Here is a 19,021-nt window from a genome sequence, read left to right as displayed (position 1 = left end):
TAGCTCAGAACAGGAGACAGGATCAAGTTAGACACATGCTCAGAGAATAGGAAGGCTGCCGCTGGCAGCCTACAGGAAGGGGAGAGAGATTTCAGTGATGTCACTGTAGGCTTCACACTGCTGTAGGCTGCCAGCACCATATCTCAGAGAAGCAAGCAGGGATCTGGGAATTTAGATATGCAGTAAGTTCTTAAAAAGAATGCCTTTAGACTTACTTTTAATTTATATTAACCTTTCCTTGTCCTTTAATGTTTCTTTTCCAAAGCAACATCCTGATATGTAAACAGTAGCTTTAAAAACAATTTGATGCTTTTTATCCAGTGCTTTTTGTGTTCTGATTAAGTGCTTTGGTATAGCAGCATTTCTTACTGCTACTCACCAAGCTGCTAGTTGACTGATTTGTCACCAGCATTAATATTAGACTATACCCCCAAACAATGTAGGTCTCTGCAAAAATATATCACATACTGTATATATATGTAAAGCCCTGCTTCACAGCTTACAGTATATGTAAAGCCCTGCTTCTACTAAATAAATGATTTTCATAAAAATACGTTTTTGTAGAATGTGCCATTGGGTAATTTTATTGGGTAATAAAAAAATTGCTATTTTAAACACAAAGGGCCAACCCCTAGGATCATACAATTCATGGTGTACACAAACAAACCAGGCACATACATACATACATGTTAGGCCCCATCAGCCAATGAATGGACAATGTTCTGTCTTTTACTCCCACAGCTGCATTATTTCTGGTCATGTGATCTCTGAGGGAGCACACAGCCCATCACTAAATGGTGGCTTAAGGGAAAGGGCAATATTTACTGATATATATATATATATATATATATACACAAAGGATGGCACACCGCTAAATAACATACCTCGGGTGCTCGGTAAAGGGTTCCAATAGTATAAAAAAAGACCAGCAACTCCAGGATTTCTTGTGAAAAATCAAAACATATATTCAAAGTAGCATAAACAGCCTATATATATACTACCGTATTTTTCGGACCATAAGACGCACTTTTTTTCCCCCAGAAGTGGGGGGAAAAAGTCCCTGCGTCTTATGGTCCGAATATAGCCTACCGATATACTTTAAAAAAATGTTTTTACTTGCCCGTGTGGTCTCCGCAGGGCCCTCCTCTATTTGCCGGCGCTTAGCTATGGCGCTGTGCGCATGCACAATGACGCGCATGCCCATACGCATGCGCGTCATTGTGCATGCGCGTCATTGTGCATGCGCCAGAGCTAAGCGCCGGTAAATAGAGGAGGGCCCTGCGGAGACCACACGGGCAAGTAAAAACATTTTTTTAAAGTATATCGGTAGGCTATATGCTGGTACAGATGGGGGCAATATGTTGGGTGAAATATGTTGGGTGCTGCTGGTACAGGTGGGTGAAATATGTTGGGTTCTGCTGGTACAGGTGGGGGGCAATATGTTGGGTGCTGCTGGTACAGGTTGGGTTTTAATGCACATAAAATATTTTAGGACACTTTGTTTCAGAATCTTTTTTTCTTCATTTCCCTTCCCAAAAAATTGGTGCGTCTTATGGTCCGGTGCGTCTTATGGTCCGAAAAATACGGTATATATATATCAGAAAATATATATAAGTATATATCAGTATTATATATATTTCCAGTTTTGTAAGATTTTTAAATAGGACACTTAATATGATCTAAACTAGATGTTGGTTAAGTATTTATTCAGTATTCAGTATATACTGGGGGTATAGTTTTCTTTTTAACAAGCTTCTTGGCTTTGGTGTATCCTAATTTGTAGAGACAATTACACCAAGAGCAGCATCCACAGCATTTACAATACAGCCATTATTCTTGCAATTACTGCTTACAAAAGTAATTAATACTGTGCCAAATGTCCCTTCACTTCGGATTCCTTGCTATGTAAGCTAAATTCCTTTCACATGAAACGTGGGAATTTCAATATGCAGCATTTTCAGAAAAATCTGGCTTTTTATTCAGTGTTTATTTTTCTTTAGCATTCCATTGGCTGTTGCTGTTTGTAAATACAAACTTTAAGAGTTATATTAAAAAAAAAAGAAAAGTTAGTCTCTTGACCAGTGGCTGTATATGTGAGAACATTCCTTTATATCTGATATTATTTTAAATTAATAGTATTAGTTCTATAGGGATTTATTGTCCCATTGTGAGAAAAAGAGTTCATCTATTTTGTTTGGCAATGGGAAGGTCAGTTGAGAACTGAATGGTTTAGGTCATACCAGTGCTATTTTCACAAGGATAAAACATACTGCGCTCCTATCTGATCTTTTTGATGTGTTTGTTTATAAGGAAATTCTAATTACACTTGCTGGATACAGGGTGAAGTAAGCAAAATTTCTTGACCCCACTTGTACATATTGGGGGTAAATGTAGATATTATTTTAGAACTGGTATATATAGATATATCTATTTATATCTATATACTACACAAGAACCATGAATATCCTGTAAACTATATCCTCATAAAGCACTCAGTGATGTCATTTGTGGCATAAACTGACTGAAATGTGTGTATTATAATAAATAATGTTACCACGTCATAAAATAATGAGGATATTAGGAGTTGGTGAACCTCTTGGTGACTTACATTTTTACAATAGGGAGTAGTTTATTCCCAATATCTATAGTGTGTATATACATAATATATATAATATATAGACAGACAGACTCTCTTAACAAAAAAACAGTTTTAGGGAAGAATTTTTCACCTGCAACAGTCTTCCTGAGAGGTGAATATTGTTGCAAATCTGATCTACAATTTTGCAGGAAAAAATCTTGTCTTTTCATATGGAAAAAGAACACCTATTAACTTCAATGCATTTGGTGCAAAACAGTGCATTTGGCAATAGAAAAAAATTCAAAGAAAATATTCCAGTTGAAATGTGGAAAGAAACGCCTGTTGACTCCAATTCATTGGGCACAAAAAAAACGCAAACAGGAAAAACCTATTGACTCCTATAAAACATTTCCATTTTTGCTAATTTTTCTGTGGATTCACAAACTTTTTGTCACAGCAAATCAGACACTTGTGAGTAGTCAGCTTACCTGGGTGCATTTAAAAGTTTGTTTATAAGTAATCCTGAGTGCGGTTCTCTGAATTTTACATATTATATAAATATATATATGTATGTTGTATTTTTTGTATACACAAATATTTACTTATGTGTATACAACTCAAGAACTGTCTAGCTGCTAACCATTTACACTGATTTATTTTTACATGTCTAGTAAGAAAATGTTTAAGGGCACCAATTCCCCAGTGTGTCCGTTCAGTTGAAGAATGCATACAAGCTTGTTCTGCCTAATGCACACTGAACTGGGACTGTGGGAAAGTGGCCAAGGCAGAAAATACAAAAAAAAGAAGAGAACTCTAATCATTTATGTTTAAATTTCTTTTTATCTCCCTGGCATGTTTCCAGCATACAGCATAAGGACACTTCCAGATATATTGTTGGTTGTTTAACCATATTTTTTAGGGTATGTGAATATATTTAACTTGCTCTTCATCCCATGCTGAAACACAGCTTACTATCAATTGAAAGAACATGTGGCACTATTCACAAATATGGTAAGTTCAAATAGCTTCACAAAGTCCCAGACTCATAATGGTGCCATGTGCTGATTTTACACAGGCTGTAACCCATGGCAGAATAAGGGCCCTCTTTGTTCTGGAAGCTTGCGACAGTTTCTTATTCTGCTAGACATTAAAAGATTTACCTCAGGTGCCTCCTACTATTTAATTTAATTGCTCATTTACTGTAGTGTTAGATGTTTTCTTTTACTGACACAGAAACACCCTTTATTAGATGCAGGCTGTAGGAAACAATATACCTTTGCCCCTCCTCCCCATCAGGCTTTTTATGATCATATTGGGCAATGCCTAAGCTGAATATGCTGCTCATTTTTTGGAGATGGGGCCGACAGTTAGTAAGTTAACTAGCCACATCCTTAATGTATTTAGGTCATGGCCAGGTGGAATTCCAGACCTTAAAGTCAAGACTTAGGATAAAGCTTGATGCTAAGGAACAGGCCAAGGTCCAACAGCAGGTTTGTTGTCAGATTCAGGCCTAGGTAAGACAATTATTTATAAGAAGCAGGAACAAAGCGAAGGGTTAGAAACCAGTTTATCAGGATTTTGTTTTAGCAAATATTGCACACCTGGGAATCTAAAAGCTAAAGACCTACAATCAGGCATTGTACTTGGGCCTCTGGTGCTCTTTTATTTTGATTTTGGCTTCAAGCTGTAGCACAATGACATCATGCCAGAGATTTGGCTGACAAGTTTATTATATGGAATAATACTGGATAATGCGACAACTGGCTGGAGCTGTTTCTGTGACAAGAATTAGTATCTGACCCTCCCTGCCATAAAGAGTCTAAGTAGCCTTCAGAGTAGATACAATATATAATGTTGCTTACCAGAGAAGACACTCAGAGGTCAGATTGTCTAGCACAGAGGTAAGCAATGTCCTTGGTTATTGGACCCACTCAAGGCCTTAACTTTTAATCTGCACTAACATTCTACAAAACTTGTATTTCTTCTTCTGTATATAGAGAAGCCATCATGGACAAACAATGGAACGTCTCTTTCAACCTGGCTGGGAATATATCTGAAGCATTTTGAAGCATATGAAGCATTTTACAAAATGCGGGTATTGATTTCTGTGGAACTTTAACATCAAATAGAACATGTTTCTCTAGTTTGCTATTTTAGTTCTTAATGGATACTGTCAGTTGTAACCCACATACTGTGTTCTTCAGTTAATTAAACATAAGATTGTTTGAAATATGACAATTGGCCTCATCTATCAAAGCAGTGCAATGTTCAAAGTGCAACCGTTGGACACAAATCACAATTTTTTTTATCCAAAGCTCAACATTTTTGCTCATAAATCCAGAATCATTTCAAGGGTTAACGGCAACCCATGTGCTCTGCTTGTTGTAGCTTGTTGTGGATAGCATGACTTCTACCATCAATGATAAAATGTCTCTGACTCACTTGGCGGCTGGACTATGGACTGAAGCCACTAAGGAAATCCTGGAAATACAGGCAGGTTAAGGCTGCTGGTGATTCCAGGTTTCCCTTTTGTCCAAGCTCCCAATTGTGCATAGTTGATTGGAGTAGGCTGAGTAAGCACATTGTCTCTGGCCAGATGTTTCTAAAGAGCATGTATGGATGTATGTACCCTTGTGAGTTGAGGCTTGCCCAATTTTGAATCCATTAATGCTTTGCACTTGCATTTGTAAATAAGTCTTAATGATTCAGGTGATAACAAGCAGCATTTGGGAAGTACACTTTTTAAATGAGAAGATTTTATACTGTCAAAACCAGCTCTAGAAAGGCATAAAGCAACTATGTTTTCGAGCTAGCGATACTGAGAGCGCTTGCTATCATATTAGTATGGTTGCTTTTCCCTCAGGCAGTTCATCTGACACTCATGACTTTCCAGAAACTATTTAAATTAAAGTTTGGCTTTAGAAGAGATTCTTTTTTAATAAGAACAAGAAACAGCCGGCAATAAATCGTACAATAGGTTTTCCTGTTCACGTTTTATTTAAACCATGTTTCATTTAACTAAAGATAAATTGCATTTTCTTGCACTTAGTAGGCTTTTATGAACCAGTGGTATTCCCTATACTATAAAATATGCTACATTTTCATTTATAACATTTTAGAACTTGCTGTGCTTAATTTAAAGGGACAGAAAGGTCATATATACTACAGCTTATACACCCTGGGGTTTCAGTTACTCTGAGTGGCTTCTCTAGAATGAATGAGCTACTTTCATCTGGGGGATCCTGCCTATGTTCAAACGTGGGACAAGGAAAGTTTGATGTTGCCACCACCATACATCACAGTGGGGATGGTGTTCATGATGGTGAGCTTACACTTTTATTTAACGGTTTCTTTCTTTTTGCCACTCTCCTATAAAGTGTCTGCTGGTGACAGTTTTTGTATGCATAATCTTTCCAATCTCAGTCACTGAGGGTTTTAACTCTTCAGGGTTGTCAAAGGTGTCTTGGTTGTCTTCCTTACTAGTCTATTTTTCCATTGGTTAGTCCTTGGGTCAATGCCTCTATTCACTGGAAAGTGTACTGGCCCCGGATACTATCCCACTGATATCCATGCTGGCATCTTTCCCTGCCCAGAGATCATTTGTGCTATGCCGGACTGTGCACACATGCAGTACAGTAAATAAAGACCTTAAAGTCCCCCCTGGTCAGTGCATTTATCACAAGAGGAGAATTGGCTTAAGGTTTAATATTAGAGATCATAATTACTGTGGGTGCTTAAATAATGGCACCCCCAGTGAATAACACTGTAATTGTCCTTTTATGGAATCTGACATTACAAAATCTCCCATTTGTGTTTCTTCGCGTAAAAATACTGTAATGTCAAAAAGGGCAACCTCTTGTCATATGTTCTTTTCTTGGTATATTCATTAGCCATTATTTACATGTATTCAGCGCAATACCAAGATTATATCATTCACATAAGAAATTTTCAAAGATGTAGCAGCAGATATGGGCTTTGATTCTTAAAGGGATACTGTCATGATTTTGATGGTATATTTTTTATTTCTAAATTACATTGTTTACATAGCCAATAATTTGCTCTACCATTAAAATGTTATTCTTGAACCAACAAATGTATTTTTTTAGTTGTAATATAGGTGTGTAGGCGCCACCTCAGTGCATTTTACATTATGAGTCTGAGCTTTCAGAAGGAGCCAGTGCTACACATTAGAACTGCTTTCAGGTAACCTATTGTTTCTCCAACTCCCATGTAACTGGAGTCCCAAGTCGGACTTGGATTTCTTACTAGTGAGTGCTATTCTGATATCTACTGGGAGCTGCTATCTTGCTTCCTTCCCATTGTTCTACTGATCAGCTGCTGGGAGGGGGTGATATCACTCCAACTTGCAGCTCAGCAGCAAAGTGTGACTGGAGCACAAGTCACATGGTTGTGGCACCCTGGGAAATGAAGACTATGGCTAGCCCCATGTGAAATTTCAAAATTAAAAAACAGATTTCAATGCAGGATTCTGCAGGAGAAGCTCTATTAACTGATGCATTTTCAAAAACATGTTTTCGCATGACAGTATTCCTTTAAAGTTTGTGCGGAATTCAGTGGATTTATTTTTTTGCCTACTATATCCATTTAGGCTATAATTGCACAGTATTCATTTACAGCCCCATATAATATGTAGCTGAATATTCTGAAACATTGTGAATAAGTACAATAAATAAATCCAGCTTTGTAATCACTTCAATGCAGCTTTGGTATCACTTCAATGTTTTCTGGATAAATATTGAACAAAATTTTGCAGCAATGAGAAAAAATATGATGCAAACTGATTTGAAAAACAAAAAGGAGTTAGGAACTGGAAAACACTGGTCACATGGGATTGAACCAAAATAAAGTTTAGCAACAATTACTGTATGCCTGGGTGAAATTATTTGTTAAAATGATAAAGTGACCCACAAAGAAGTCTGAGTTGACCATTAATGAATCAACTAATGAGCCAAAAACTGTCAGTTAAAAAAACTAGTTTATCTCTTAACGTTACCAGGGTGCTATTTACCTTACCCCTGGTATTGTGCCTCCTGAGGCAAAGTTCTAAGATTTCCTCCTGGTTAAAATGCCCCTGATGCAAATTTGGTTTACAGTTTTCATTACATCCGACATAAGTGCTGTAAATAACTGGCGATATAAAATAGCTGTGGAAGAAGAAGAGCAGGAAACTGAAATGAGCAATAAAAGGTGAGAGGGGCACAGAAAATGGAAAAGGGTGGAAGAGGAAAAAGACAGGTAGGTAGGAGGAAAGGAACAACATTGGAACTGGCAAAGAGACAAAAAGATAAAAACAAAAGGGGCAGTAGGCAGTGGGCAGTGGGCAGGGCCCTCTCTACCTGGTGTAAAGGTTATTGGTTGTTTTTCCATATGTAAACTGCATGGCCAGTGTTTACACCCATTGTACAATGATGCACAATATGTTGGCGCTTTATAAATACATATTATTATAAATAATATTGATATCGGTATGGGATCCATTATGGGGAAACCTGTTATTCATAAAGCTGCGAATTACAAGAAGGCCATCTCCCATAGGATCAATTTTAAGCAAATAATACAGAACATTTAAACATATTCCCTTTTTCTCTGTAATATTAGAACAGTGCCTTGTACTTAAACCCACCTAAGATATAATTAACCTATATTGGAGGCAAAATAAACATACTGGGTTAATTTAATGTTTATACGATTGCTAAAACAGACATGAGGTACGGAGACCCAAATTACAGAAAGATCCCTTGTCCAGAAAACATAACCACAAACATTCTGGATAACAGGTCCCATACCTGCACAGTGCAGCTGGATGCCATTTGTGGGTGTAACATGACTGTATAATGCTGCAGCCCATTGCTCTAGGTCTTTTAGGGACTTAGCACCCCCCCCCACCCTGTGTTCCATGTTATTTTAACATATATAGTAAGTCACCCTGGCTTTCTTCCTTCCAGGGAAAAACCCTCATATCCATACATCCCAGTCATGATTTCATTATTTTGAAATTACCACAAAATCCACATTATGCTCTGTCATGCTGAAATAAGGTCATGAAGTTTAAGAAGTAAGCTCTGAGGCTTTGCATACTTCAAACATTAGCTACTGCCCTCAACATTCCGGTTTTACTCACACGCTTATTATGTTCTGCAGCCAGAATAACTTTTCTTGGAAATTCTCACCAACTCCTTCATGCAGTGGTTTATTGATCCAAATAATAATAAAAATCCAAATAATAATATTGTCATGAATGACAAATCCAAATATTTGCTAGTGTGTAGGATGTTGCCTGGCAATGGGATGCTGAGTCTTGTTGGTCAAAGACATTTGAAGGACTGCGGACTGGCCAACCCATTTCTATACATTGTTTAAATAAAGGGTCTGTGGGGTGTGAAGAGGTCACTTATTTCCATCTTAGCCTCATTTTCAGAATAGATATGAGAGACACCTTGGATCTTTACATGCATGATAAAAAAGAACCACTGTGGCCATGCCTCTTACAATGGGGTGGTTTTAGACTAGTCCCCATTATCTTCTCAGGTCACAACCAGTGATGTCCAGCCTGTTCTGTTACATTCTCAACCTGTTTTCTGATGATCCCCACAACACATTACACTGCCAAAATACGGACAACAAGGATATATAATAGAAGGTTTAGCTGGTGTATTTTCTAGCAGTGTCGTTATGCAGACATTCTGGTTTTCATTGCATAATTTAATTTGTTGAAGTACCAAACCGAACATATTGCTTCTCTATCATATATTAATTAATGCAATATACTGTATTTCCATATTACTTGTCTTAATTGATTCACTGTATTATGCCTTGTGTTACTGTACAGTAAAATGGCTTGTGCAGTAATGAGTGAATTATTACATTGTGCTGCAGCTTGGCAAGGGATATGGCCCAGGCAGCAAGGGCCCACCATGTGTTGTGGCAAATACAAAGTGAAGAAGGACTTTACCTGTCCCTTCCACTAACTAACTAATAACTAGTGTACCCCAACCCTCCATGGCCATATGAGGAAAAGAAATAACTGAAACAATAAAGACCACCCCCAATCTTGGGAGGGCAGGAGGGGAACCTTATTTCCTGATAGCTACCAGAAAATGTTGGCAAGTTATGCTGACCTAGCTGTAAGATAGCTGCCTACTCCACCCCCCCCCCCCAACCAAACTCCCCCCTTCAACTCAAATGCACCTATTGGGCTTCTGCATGGGTTGAGCCTGGGTCATGCCACCCCTCCACCAAGCCTTGCTGCTATCCATGGCTTCCTGTACTGAGGGATAAACCCTCTCTATACCAGAAGGAGGCAAGCAAAGCGTTGTATGACATATGTGTAACACATTTGGTAATAAATGGCAATAAGTTTGCCCAGGTGCAGTAACCCATAGCAACCAATAAAATGTTTGCTTTTATACAGGCGACCAGTAAATGCTACCTGCTGATTGGTTGCTATAGGTTATTGCAAACTGGCATTTGCACCACTGTTAGTTGCATTGTTTGTAGTTTTCTCAGTCCAATATACAGCTCCCAGAAAATGCTGGCATTAATAACAATATTTAACCAATTACAGAAACAGAACTTAAAGGGAAAGTATTCCCACCTTTTTAAAATTAGTTCATTCAGTTAGGCTTATGTAAAAATGTTGCAAACACACTTATCGGAACTTCCAGAAATGTAATTTTGTTACACAAACATGCCTGATTCAATGGATTGAAAGGAAATCATGAGTCTGCCTGTGCTTAATGCAATGACCAGATTCCCACTAATCTTAGACCAGTGGTTCCCAACCTTCCTAATGCCGCAACCCTTTAATACAGTTCCTCATGTTTTGGTGACCCCCAACCATAAAATTATTCCCAAGACCATCAGAAATATGTGTTTTCCTGATGGTCTTAGGCGACTCCTGTGAAAGGGTCGTTCGACACCCAAAGGGGTCCCGACCCACAGGTTGAGAACCGCTGTCTTAGACTCACAAGGGGTTATTTACTTATTCTTGGGGTGCGAGCACTAGTGACTGTTGCTGGGACAAGTGGGGGGATTCCTACGTGCCTCCTGCCCCTCTTGGATTGAGATGACAGAATGTTATATGAAAAGTGTAAAAAAAAAATGGGCAATTGTGGATTTCTTTGCACTTTGCACACAGCATTCTGCATTGTAAATGACCTCCCTAGTATTATGAATCCCCACCCACTGTCCAATTGTAAAGTGATGGATTCTGGGACTTGATGTACCTCAGTTTTTCATAGTGGGTGGAATCCATCACTTCTCAATGGGACAAGGTGAGGGAGGGATTGCATCATTGTGAGTCTATGGCAGGTTGGGTAAAAGGATCATACCAGTACCATGGTTTTCTTTTAATCTGTGCAGTTAGGTATTTCTGTGTAAAAAAGACACAGACAGACTATCATGGTTTCATTGTTGGTGTAAAAATATTTTACATTTATATTAATTTCTGGAAGTTCAGATAGTGTGCATAAGCCCAACTAAATCAGCTCAGGCCAAAAAGATGGGGGGGTGGAGAGAGAGTCTATTTCAGTTATAGCCTTTGGAGTGACTGCCACATGTATCTTTGATGGCATTGCTTGGCTGCTGTACAAATCTGCTATCTCCATAAAACGACCCATTATGAATAAAACATTGCTAATGTGGCACCTGCTTCAGTAGTTTTTTTCATCTCTTACATGGACAATTGTATCATACTTTATTTTAGGTATCTGGACTTTGTTACCCAGTGTTCACAATCTCAGTTCATTAAAAAAAAAAAAAAAAAAACCACATGAATGCAACAAAGCAGTTGCAATGCTGTAATGCTCCCCTCTAGTGGCTATCCAGGTATCTGACAGTGACTCGTGTACAGGAGGTTTTCGTAGAATTCTAAATCACATGTAGATTAAACATAAGTGAGACACATCACATAAAGGGCACATCAACCCCACTTTTTTGCATAATTCTAAGCAACTTTCCAATATGTGTATATTAAAAAATTTTAGTGCTTTGAAAGTTGTAAATGTAATTGCAATTGAAAGAAGCATCTGCTGAACTCCTGGTTGTTACTTTTAAACAATGTTGCAAAAGCCAATCTCCTCTGTCAGGTCTGTCTGTCTGCTGCCTTGTGTTACATAGGCCCAGATCCAATTCAGTGAGAAAAAGGTTTATCACATGAAAACTCATGGTCAAGATTCAATTTGAGATGCAATTCAATTCATAAAAACTTATCTGACTGTTTATCATGTACACACTCTATTAAAATCTATGGGAAAAACTAGAATTGATTTAGGAGAAATGTTTTTTCTCCTCGAATTGAATGAGTTTCTATGACATCAAAGAATTTTTGAGTATTTTTTTCCTTATTGATCAAAGTTTCTATCCAATATAAATAAAAAATGTAATGACGTTTTTGTTGTACAGGTATGGGATCCCTTATACGGAAACCCGTTATCCAGAAAGTTCCAAATAACGGGAAGGCCATCTCCCATAGACTCCATTATAAGCAAATAATTCTAATTTTTAAAAATGATTTCCTTTTGCTCTGTAATAATAAAACAGTCTCATGTAATTGATCCCAACTAAGATATAATTAATCTTTATTGGAAGCAAAACAATCCTATTGGGTTTATTTAATGTTTAAATCAGTGCTGTCCAACTTCTACGGTGCCGAGGGCCGGAATTTCTCTAGCATACATGGTGGAGGGCCGCTAATGGAAGCCAGTTTTGACCACTCCCCTTTTTGGAACCATTATTTAAACTTTAAATAATCTTTTAGTAGGCTTAAGGTGTTGAGATCCAAATTACAGAAAGATCCCTTATCCGGGAAACCCCAGGTACCGAGCATTCCGGATAATGAGTTCCATACCTGTACTAGAATAATGGGTGGAGAAGTATGTGAGAGCCATTGGTGTAAAATTGCTTTTCTAGCTGCTGGGGCTAGTCGTTCAGCTAAGGCTTTCTCTGGTTTTGTAGTACAGTGGGTTCTGAGGAAATTTGCTGAAAGTCTAAAGTTTTACCTAACAGATCTTTCCAGTAACTGGCAACTTCCCCCCAAAATTGTTGTACATTTGGACAGGACCAAAGGCAGTGTATGAGATCTGCTCTGGGGTTACCGCATGTTAAACATTTGTCTTAAAGAAACAGTTTGTGCCCCCCCCATGTGCCCCCCCCCCCAAAATGACACCACTTTCAAGCATAAAATGCACAATAAAAATTGTAATGTAACAAACTACTACAAACACTACATTGTGAAATCTGATCCTAATTTTTGCAAAATTTTATTCTGCTTATATTACATCACCCTCAGCATTTTACAGTGTGCATTAGAACATAATATATACAGTTTTTTGCTCTTATTTATGAGGATTTCTTTAGCATTTTTATTTCCATGAAAGGCATTAGTTCCATTTAATCATCTGCTAAATCGCTTACATTATACATAGAAGAATTACATATGTTCTAATTAAGACAAGTGTGAACGGGATTGCTTCTGGAACATTGATCATGTTATGAATAATATATCAAAAATATATTTCATTTGTTTACCACAAAAATAATGAAAGAATGAATGTATAAAATAAATGTACATTCCTCATCTGTCATCCATAATTACTTAAAATAGGAACATATGCTGCGTACATCCCATATCCTCTCAATTAAAATTGGCTTTGCTGCCAATTTTCTCCATGTATTTATTAGAAGGAAAAGCATCCAATGTGTAAGAAATATACAAGTCAGCAAAAAAAAACCTTTTCTGACCTCCTTTCACTTTGTTACATTCCAGTCTCATTATACCAGTTGGTAGCAGATCTTGCTTTTTATAGCATTGACTTTGATCGTTGTCATGGTTTAAATCTTACGTTTCTCATGACACCTTTAAAGTTGCTATTCTCTAGCTCCACCTCTACCTCATACCTTATATCCTCTCTCTGTTGGGAGTTCCTTAGGGCCCTCTACTGTTCTCATTCTATACTACTTCTCAAGGAAAATGTATTTAGTCTTTTGGATTTCAATGTCACCTTTATGCTGATGATCCAAACCTTCCTGTCTACTCCTGAACTTTCTAATTTTGTGCTTTCCTAACTTACAGGTTGCCTTTCTGATATCATCTCCTGGATGTCACAGCACCATCTGAAAGACCCTCTCTTAAATGGAATTCATTAGATTTCAGACATCTTCCCCTGTACCTTAGGTTCAACTAACAGTCAACATCATCTTTCAAGACTGTCTTTTACTGCCCGCACCCAAACTGTTGCCAAATCCTGTTGCTTCCATCTATGCAACATTGCACATGTATGACCTTACCTTAGCTTAGATACAACTAAAATGCTTTGTAACAACTTTTTAGGAAGGGACATTGAGAAGCAGTTGGAAGGTGCTTTCATGAACAGGAAAGTCCCAGCTGGTCCCAGACTTCACTAATGCCCTTTTGGGGCCCCCAGGTTTTCTGCTGGGGAAACCGACAGTAAACTTGAAAACTCCAGAGAATAGTCCAAAATGCACGGTACCGGCAAGGATGAGACAATGTTGTAGTCAGAAAACATGCTAAATGAGCAAGGCAGGCGGCAAGTATTGTAGTTACTCAACAGGCGGGAGTCACACATAAACTTAATGCTTCAGCAGGTTCTGGGAGCAGAAGCCAGATCAGGCAATATTAACACAGAAAAACAACTTCTAAAACTGTAAATTGGAACAAAATTTAAAGTTGGCTCCAGAAAATAACATCACGGTACTGCCATGTAGTGACACAACCCATTCTACTCTACAGCGCTGTGTACATAAGTAGTGCTTTATAAATAAAGATATACATACAGTACATACATACCGTGGGCAATCATGCAGAAAGACGACTTGGTCTCCTGGAACTCCCTACCACAAGCTATTATTCCTTCTTACCCTTCAAATGCTCCCTAAAATCAAATCAAATGCTCCCTTACCTGTTTAGAAAAGTGTATTTAATGCATCCCTGTTGATCATCTTATCATAAATCACTAATTGTTTGCATCTTCCTTATGTTTCAAATGTTCCCTATCAGATAATTCAGTCCCCCATATCACTACTTGTATTGATGTATTAAATATATAATTATGACTTGAGTTGAAGTTGACCCTAAACATTGAAAGCAAATGAATGTTTTCTGTAAAAGATTCATTATGTACAATGCAATTAGGGCATTTTTATTCTACATAACATTCCAACTAGAAAAAAATGTTGGCCACAATTGTCAATTTGTTTGCCGTTGTACATTTTATATCCTCATTTCTGTAGGATAGAGGCAGGTGATAATGTCTGACTGGAAGGATAAATGTGAATCATGACTTGTCTTGGAACACGCCATGTTCAAAATGTCTTCCCCCACAGCAACAAACACAAATACTTTCTCCAATGAATAGCCACATACTCAGATCTCAGAACAGGTTTAGAAATGTAATTTCAGCTAATTATATGCCTTTAAAACATATTTTTATACTTTGGATGATTGCGAAAGAGATGCATATTACGTTTCTGGCACCACTTCTAAGAGTACAGAGGAGAATATCTTTAGAAAAGTGTCCCAGGAGGTAGAACATCACTGTAAAAACAATTCTCCCCCAAAGAACCATTGTGCTAAATGTGTCCTTCATGTGGCAAGTACATTTAGTTCACTTGCCTTGTTCATGCTGTGCCCCTATTGAAGATTTCTGAATAAATCCGTGTGGGTTTTGTGTGAAGGGAAAGAAGTAACTTTGGAACTGAGGAGAAATTTGGTACATTGAGATTAGATTGCTCTACAGTAACAAAAGTGGCATTTACTGGCACCATTTAAGACAAAGAAACCAACTTTAGAACATTATGTAATCTCAACTACTTTTTCCTCCTTTTAACTGGAAAGGAAATATTCTGGGAAAAATCATACTTGGTGGTTTGTACATTGCTAGGGCCACATTGAATGGGCCACAAATGAAACTAGCAGGAATGTCAGGTTGCACAGGAGTGTGCCCAACATGCTTACAATAATGGAGCAATTATTTATATTATCTGATGAAATTGTGCTGCCAAAATAGGGTATTTCATTATTTCAGCAATTTTTAGATTTCATTGTCAATTTTAAACTGGCACCTAGAGCAGAAATAAATGGAAAAGTTATTTTCCCACTGATCTCTGACGGCACGTTTTCACTGATAGCAGGAAGCTAGAGCAATACAGACTTATGGGGGCAAATTTATCAAAATGTGAGATTAGAGCTTAATACATAAAAACTCAACCATGTTCTATTCATTCCTATGGGATTTTTAGAAGCATATTTATCAATGGGTGAAAGTTAGAACTCACCATTTGATAATTATGCTTCTAAAAATCCCATAGGAATATATAGGACATTGGTAAGTTTTTATGTATTGAGCTCTAAAATTTTGATAAATCCGCACCCCATGGTGTTCCTTAACTAGAGTATTTGGTTACATAAATACAAGATTACAACAACATAAATCCAAAAATACAATTTTGCCTAATAAAAGAAAATGTAATGCTAATTATGTTCCCAGTATACATTCACTTGGGTTGCTGGTTTTGACCCCGACAGCCCTGTTTTTGGATGGACTGTCAGGGTCAAACCTCAAAAACTCACTAATATTGACACGGTAATCTGTAATCACTGATCGCCGTGTCATAGCCCAGTCCCCATGATGTCACGGCCCCACTTCTTCCCCGCCCCACAACATCACAGCCCTGCCCCTTTCCCCATGACTTCATTCCCCTGCCTGGATAAGAAAGCTGACAGAGGTGGCAACCTGGTTGAGATTTTGTGTGGATTTGCATCATATAACTATGTTTTTGACAGTGACAAAAATATTTGACCAGTGAAAAACCACTAAAACCTGCAACCTGCACCTTCATATAAAAGCAATAGGTTTTTACAGCTGACCACAATATTGAGATGCTTGTGTGAATGTGAATTTTAATCTTTAAAATAAAGCCCATGAAGTTACAAAGGTGTAATTGTTTTTTGCTAGCTATTGCTGTTTGGACTCACCTGGAAGCAATGTTAACAAAAATTTATTTTGTTCATCAAAAGGAAATAATAAGATGTAAGTGTATAAGTAAGTGTATGTGAAAGTTCAGCTCAGTGCCTATTTGAAAGCCAGTGCTATACGATCCCATACTCTTCCTAAGAAGAGAGGGACAAGCAGTGCTGAGCTTTGGGCTCATTGTGCCCAAGGCAGGACCCGCTGCTCTGCTCACCTCCGTCCCACTCATCACCTCTCCTGCTCCTCCCTCTGCTGCAATAAAATTCCACATATCGCCCCCCACACTGCCCTCCTACCCATACTACACAACAAGCAGGGGGACAGGTGGCAGGAGTGAGCAAGTGGGGTGGGGGAGGAGCAGGATGAGGCACTGATGACCCAGGCTGGCATGAGAGGAGCTAAAGAAGGGCCAGAGAAGGCAAGCAGGAGAGGTGCCAAGCACTCCCCACTGACCCCGAGTCAGATTTAGTGCAAGGTGCAAAGGCCGAACAGCCACAGATGCTTAATGGATGGGGCGAGATTTGTTGTTTTGTTTCTTAATATACTTCTATTGAGCTCTTGTTATATGTTGTACGAGCAGATCCATTATATGAAAATAAGCAAATGGCAATATATGAGCAGGAGTTTGCAACCGATGCCAGCCCCATCTGTTTTCCCATGCCCTTTCCTTTTCCTTCAGCACTTTGCGCTCCCTCTGAGCCCTCTTGTTTCCGTGAACAGTAACCCCAATACCCATAGTGCAATCAAACAGGAGAGCTTTAAAAACCACTAAATAGAAGACCAGATCCTAATGCCCTTCCAATACCACTGTCCAAGACCTAAGTTAATCAAGGCTAATTTATTCTTTAAAAATCATGCACTAAATATAAATCTAAATCTGCAGGCTAAGTGATTTTTGTCTTTTTTTGTCTTTGTACTATAACGTTAACATAAAGATTTTTTCCGCAAAGCTTTACCATAATTTATCCTGAACACAGGTATCTGATATCTCTGTTCTTTGTTTTGTTGGAAGAGATAAGTTCTCAAGGTGCTTCAGTAAACTGATTCATCACTATTTCTGCTGATGCCACTTTCTATTAATATACAGTTTGCTGTTTTCATTTGTACTGGCCTTGAAGACATAACAAAATATTGCAATATGTGGCAGGCTATGACTTTGGGCATTAAAGGAGAAAAATGTTGCATGCAGACATTTTTCTGACCATTTTTCCAAATTAATTCTACACTAGACATTTTGTTCGCTGTGAAATTTTATTTCAAAGCAATGAAACTCAAAATCCATTTATTTAACGTAGCATTATTTTATGAAAGAAGTTTTAAAGCAGAACTACCTTTCATGCATTGTTAATATTCCTTCCTGCACCTTCCTCCTCCTGAACCTCACCAGAGGCACTCATGAAAACAGCCCTGCTCTCTTGTACTTATTTTAAAATGCAACTATGCATGAAGATTGGTGGCCACCATGTTTGGTCATTTCTTATTCACTCTGGGAACTGGTGCATCAGGTAAAAGTTCCAAAACATACATACATTTGGCTACCTTGACCTAAACGCTGATCAGAAACATGCACAATGGAAGCCTTTCTTGTCCTAGCTTTATAGGCATTATAGGCCAGCTCTTCCTCCCACATCAAAAAGCAGAATAAATCAATCTGACTTTGATCAACCAGTTTGGAAAACATTAATATGACTGATCAATATCTATATTGATTATGTCAAGGGGAGGAAAAATGCCATACTATGGGATTTGATCTTACACCACTTATTCTGAGATAGGACCCTTTTAGTATTTTGAATCCAGAGTTGTTGTACTATTATGTCACACGTGTGTCAGCATGAAAGACAATCACTGACATCATATCATATCATTTGGGGTGGTTTAAAGATTTCCTCTTATACCTGCAACAACAAAAAAATAAAAGTTCCACCAGCACACCTTTACCTCCTCCAGTAATTAGTACTCAGTGCACAGCCCAGAGAGTCGGCACTCCCAGCACAGTCCAGCAAAAAATAGACCGGCCAATTTTTTGCCCTCTTATACCTGACCAGCATCTGAGACTTCTTTGTAAATGCCCCAAAGATTCTCCCATCACCTTTCAATCAGTTGAAGAGGTATGATTATTACGAAAGCTGAAAACATCTGAATCTTTATTGTCTTCAGTTCAAAACTTAATTTGTATACATTTTACTATCGTGAATCTCAAAAGTTTTGTTCTGACCTTAGATTGTAACTTGTTTCAATTCTTAAATATTTATACCCTATAGAAAATATTTAGCACATCATTAATTTATTTACTTTTACCCTTAACTGTTTTAGTTTTCCCCCCTCATCCCATCTGGTAACTATTTATACACTGTATCCAGGAGTGTTATGTCCTATCCATCCTCAGAATATGCCATGTCCACGCTGGGTGCACTGGAGATTTCAATAACCT

The sequence above is a fragment of the Xenopus tropicalis genome, chromosome 6 (assembly GCF_000004195.4).
Source record: "Xenopus tropicalis strain Nigerian chromosome 6, UCB_Xtro_10.0, whole genome shotgun sequence".
Lineage (NCBI taxonomy): Eukaryota > Metazoa > Chordata > Amphibia > Anura > Pipidae > Xenopus > Xenopus tropicalis.
Note: the sequence above shows the minus strand (reverse complement) of the source record.